Source organism: Lactuca virosa, chromosome 2, assembly GCF_052849685.1.
Source record: "Lactuca virosa cultivar CGN04683 chromosome 2, Lactuca_virosa_CGN04683_v6, whole genome shotgun sequence".
Lineage (NCBI taxonomy): Eukaryota > Viridiplantae > Streptophyta > Magnoliopsida > Asterales > Asteraceae > Lactuca > Lactuca virosa.
This window is the reverse complement of record NC_136427.1, coordinates 139734024-139739898: the sequence shown is the minus strand read 5'-3', so window position 1 is coordinate 139739898 and position 5875 is coordinate 139734024. Positions and strand designations below refer to the sequence as shown.

The window sequence follows — 5875 nt, the reverse complement described above, 5'->3', positions numbered from 1 at the left end:
ACATATGTCAGTTCACAGACTGAGTAATCATATATGATTATGACAGTTGGTAGCAGAAGAGGTGGTGGTGACAGAAGTTGCGGTGGTATAAGTGATGGAGGTGACAGTGGTGGGGTCAGTTGGTGTCAGAGGTGGTGGGGATGGTAGCGTAGGAGAAATGAACGGGCAGAGCTATATAATTATTTATATTAATAAAAGGCATGCCGCGCCGGTATGCCGGAGGGTTAGAGCGGCAGATGTGAAATATGTGGTTGAGGTTGAATCTTAATATCTCTATTTTATTTTTAATCTCAACGAAACCTATATATATATATATATATATATATATATATATATATATATATAAATAATGTTAGGTTATAATGTGGATGACATCTATTGTGTGGATGTAGGGATGAATATGGAGCAATGGTTTTGGTTATTTTAAGAAATTGATTTACCAATATTATTAATTTAAAGCAATGTTGCAAAAATAGGTCTAGGCGGCCGATTAATCGCCGCCTAGGCGCTTGGCGGTCCTAACTGATAACGTTTTTACCTAATCGCCCAATCTAATCGCGGTTGGTCAAAACCGGACCTAGGCGGCGTTAGGCAGAGCTAGACGCCATAATCGCTCAAACTCGGTCAACGGGAATTCAAAAATTTTGAAGTGCGGAAAACCAAATTTCCGGGGCAAATTTGTCGATCCATTTCTAGGGTTTGTTCCCACTCATCATTCCATCGCATTCTCTTACAATTTCTCAGTGTAATCTCTCACCCAACTCAAAGATAACGATGCATGAACTGAAACGCCGACTTCTTCATTGTGGAAGCACGTTGTCTTCATTCCGCTATGGTACGTCGGTAATCCGTCGCCTTCCAAGCAAGATTTCGCATTCTCCATTCAAAGTCGGTGCTAGGGTGAGGTCGATGGAGCTGCTTCTTCGTAATCCCTCTGACACCCTCTTCATCTGTTAAGGTTCTTTCTCTTCCGACCTTGTCTGCTTCTCCGGAATCCCTCCAACACTCCTCGACATCTATGATGGTTAGTACTTCTGGACTCGGTCCTGGTCTTATTCTTTGCTAGTATGCTACTTTTCTTCCCCTGTTGACTGTTAAGATATATTTGATTTGTGGTCAATGTTCTTATTGGTCAAAATTGTTTGTCTCAAAGTTCGATTTATACAGGTTTCAATGTTTTAATTGGTCAAAATTATGAGTTGTCCAACATTATTGATGCACCATGCCTTAATGGGTGTTAACTGTCAAGTGTCAACAGCATGAATTAGGTGTTTATGTTTTATGTATACATAGTCTTTAACTATTTATTTTGTTCAAAACAATGTTATTAGATAAAGTGTTAAGTTGTTAATCTACTCTTAAAGTCCATTTAAAAAAAAACAAGATATGCAGGTATAATAATGTAGACAACCTGTTTGATGAAATAACACAACAAAAAAACTTACACTCCACCATAGGTGATGACAACTCCAACAACATACATAGTTATGCCTCTTGCTCCATGGTACATCACCAACCAACTACCATACCAACACAACAAATACCAGACGAAATAAGACACACCATTACTGCCAATCACTTTCTTCTTATCTTCTGTTTGGTTTGGTTGGCAATGAACTTTTATATGATCTTTTCTTCTGTTCTGTTTGGTTGACTGTATGCGAAATAAAGTCCATTTCTTTTGTTTGGTTGTGCTTCAGAGGATGATGCAAGGTTGCTACTAGGGATCCACTATCATGAATTTGGGAACTTATGTTGTTAAACTGTGTTTGCTATTTTAAAAGTCTGTAGTTGTTAAGTTGTAAAGCTATTGTTTTTTTACAATAAAGTGATCATTTCAGTTAAAGAAGACCCCTCCCTAGATGGATGTTCCCATAATGGTGCCATCTGCCATCAAAGAAGAGACCCTAGACCATGTTATGTTCCTATATTGTAGTGTTGTTGGAACTAACCAACCATATTGGATAACATAATGCATGTTAATGACTTTATTTAGATTTGATGTATTAAGGATCAAAGGGGCTTTTTTGTAATCATAGTTTCATGTTATAATGTTCTATTTATTAAAGTTTTAATACTTTTTTTTAATTTATATGGTTATATTTATTAACTTTATGTTTAATGTTATATTCATAAGATGAATGTTATATTTGTTAAAATTTTTAATAATTATTTTAATAATTAATGGTCTCCGATTAATCCCCCGATTAATCCCCGCCTAGCCGATTAATCCATTGATCTCAGTCCACCGCTGAGCCTACGTCGAGCGTTTTTTGCAACCTTGATTTAAAGAAAATAGAATATATGTCATTTAATTAAAAAAGGGTAATATTGTACATTTGTAATATCTTCAAATTAGGAAACATAAGCTTAATATATGAAATTTTCGAAATTGAAAGGATATTTGATTCTTTTTATTTTGAATTATGATTTTTTTAATTAATTCAATTTTAATTTTAACGTTACTTTTAATTTTACCCGATTTTTTACTCAGCTAGAATGACATTCTAACAGAATGATATTCTATGAGAATGTTAGAATACAAATTTTGCAGAATAACATTGCATTTGAAAGGTAAAAATGTTAATGTAAATGATATATTCTTGTCGAATCTGTTTACACTTTTATACGAATGAAATTAAAAATACAATTATAAACTGAAATACATCAAATGAATAAAAAAAATTTTAAAAAAACATTCTTGAAATTCTTGAAGAATCCTCATTTGCTCTTGGTTTGTTTCCAATATTTATGTAATGTAACACGTAAAAAGGATTCATTTTTTAAATAATACTCTATCATTGACCTGCAAACAGAATAATAGGCATTCTGTGAAAATCTGAGTATTACATAAAACACGTGTTCTGGATATCATATTCTGTTAGAATGTAAAAGAAATTCTAGGTGAAATCCAAAAGATGTTAAATGTTTAAAGAACAAATACTATAAAATGAAATTTGATAAAATGGGATAACACCACTGACCACTTTTTGCATTTGTTTTTATTATTTAAGAATAAATCACTTAACTTGTTGTTAATATTGTATGGTTAGGCTTGAGTCAACTGCTTTTATCCTAAAATCATCAATCTAAATTGAATGAGATTCTAAGTTTCACTACGTAAAGACTAATAAAATAAATGGAAAACAGAAGCAAGATAATTTGGTGAAAGACCACTAAACATAAGGTCATGAACCTAAGGAAAGAGGAGATATTGATGCACATTTCACCCATGAGAGTTCATCATTACATGCCTAAAGAATATTAAGTGCAACTTCACTAAAACAGAAAAATGAAACTTACAGCCTTTATCTCTTGTAAGTTTTTAATTAAGAGCGCCGTTCTTTTCTTCAGAACTGTCATTGGTAAAAGGTAATAACAAGAGATAAAGAGGAGTGAAGGTTTAATGTGTTTGACAAACAATGAAATTGTTAAGAGAACATCGATGCCTGCTTCTTCAAGGACTCGATGAATATAGTAAAGAATTCCATTGATGTTGTTGGATTTCATAATTTTTAATAATTAAAAGTGTGCTAAATCTATACTTTTATATTTTAGAAATGCAAAAAGATTAAAATATCATGACAGAGGTATAATCAACCAATTGATGACAGAGCTCCATTTTTAAAAAACGAACTTTATGAGTATTTTGGGTTTTTCAAATAAAAAATAAGAAATAATATTTGGGTCAAACATTTCATCGAGCGGATGATTTGCATCACCAAAAAAACAATATGAAATGAAAATCAATTGACGCAGTTTATACAAGTTTTTTGTAATGGGATTGTCGGCTAAAACAACATATATAAATATATAAAAAAAATTTAACTTTAACTTCAAACAAACACTAATATATGCATGAGATTTCTTCTTAAAACAAGAACTTATGTATAAGAATCCCATAAAAAATCATTTACTGCATCGGCAATTGAACTTGGTATTCTTTCCATATAGTTATACTAACTAGAACTTCATAGATAAAATACTTCACGGGAGAAAAAACCCATGTGGGTTGTTCTAATTAAATTTGATAATCGAATAGAGATGTTGTAAAATCCAAATTAAAAATCAGAAAAACCCAAGTACGCAGCGCAACCAGTGGCGGATCCAGAACTTCGGTGTAGTGGGACCATTTTGTATAAAAATTAATTAATACATAAATAACAGTAATTATATAGTTAACTTTCACGTTTTTTTTCTTCTGATTTTTAGGCAAATTGGGTGCAAAAAATGTTAAAGTGGGGACCATATATGTAAATTTTTCTAAAAAAAACTATTTTTTGCATATAGTATATATGGTGGTACACCCTTTTAAGTGGGGGCAAGACACCCCACTAAAAGTGGTTGTATCCGCCACTGAACGCAACTATTGGGAAATGGGTTTATGACGATCGATAATGAGAAGAGCGGAATGAATATGATTTAAATTATGGGAACTTACAGGCCACGTTTTTTTTTTTTGTAATCGAGAGTAACTGAATACCGACAAGAACGGTGAGGTATGTTGAGAGGGGTGGCCACAGTAGGGTGTGTAATGGATGTCGATGCCGGTGAGAAACAATGTGACCGACATTAATAAATATATATGTAATATTACTAATATACCCTTATTGATTTAATTAATGATTTAATTTTTGCTAAATTCTGATTGGTTCCTACATCCACACAATATATGTACATCCACATTCTGATTGGTTCCTACATCCACACAATATATGTACATCCACACAATATATATATATATATATATATATATATATATATATATATATATATATATATATATATATATATATATAGATTGAGAGTTTCTTTATAAAAGAAACCATTGTAAGTTTTTTTTCTAGATAATGAATTTCATAAAATAATGATTATTACCTGGTTAAAGATATCTTCTTTAAATCAAAATTTTGATGGTTAAATCGTAAATTTAGCTTGTAAGTTGTTACACCGGATAAATTTCAAATTGTAGTTGTTTTTATAGAATTCAAAGCTATATTAAGTGATTTAAAAGAATAAACTCTCAATAGGTAAAAGTTAAAGAATCTTTCCGTAGTTGAACAATAAACAAACAAAGTACAATAGTTTCTATAAAATTTATTCTTTTTAAAATTAGAATTATAACTACAGTAGTACAGTATTACAAAAGTTAAAATAAAGCCCTACAATGGGCTTTAATTTGTCATACGGCCCAATGCATCAGATCGCATTTGGAATAACCAACTACGATCCAATTGGACTTTTTCCATATGATATTTGAAGAGTTAGGTATTATGGAGACGTTTGGATATGTATTTTGAAGAAAACCCTAAATCAGTGAACTATCGGGCCACCATAATCGGAAAAACATCTTACTGCTTCATTGTTAATGTTCCATTTGGTTTAATTTTTTATGTCTCTATCAGTTAATTACGTGCTAAAACTTTGGCCAAAGCAAGGAGAAACAAGAAAAGAACTCACGACAGAAGAAAAGGTAAAACTTATTTTATTGTTTCTTCAATGAACACAACATCCTCCATCCTGATGATAATTACCCACAAAGCCACTAAATCTAAGACTCAGTGACTCATGAAATATGTTTTTGACATCAACAGTTCTTTCTTTTCATAGTGAAAATATGATGCAAACAATTACATATAATTTTCCATTAATTTATGTCCCTTACATCTTATTTATTTATATCCAATTTGCCACCATAACGAATTTGATACTGTTGGAAAATTGGATGCAATTGTTTCCATCATATTTTCACTATGAAAAAAAGGAATTGTTTTTTTCCAAAAACATATTTCATGGCCCTTACAATTTATTTATTTATTTCCACTTTGCCACCATAACGAATTTCATATTGTAAGTGGTTTTCTGTTGCGGTCAA

At 31.6% G+C, this 5875-nt stretch overlaps 1 long non-coding RNA gene across 2 annotated transcripts; it reads left to right on the top strand.

Annotated features, from left to right (window-relative positions):
* Window positions 1-482: 482 nt before the first annotated feature.
* Window positions 483-2090, top strand: LOC145156538 (uncharacterized). Of its 2 annotated transcripts, none has more exons than XR_013736773.1 (2): window positions 483-1024; window positions 1842-2090. It is a non-coding gene; the product is annotated as an uncharacterized LOC145156538 (long non-coding RNA). The 2 variants fall into 2 exon arrangements; XR_013736772.1 differs by having other exon boundaries at window positions 1701-2090.
* Window positions 2091-5875: the final 3785 nt, after the last annotated feature.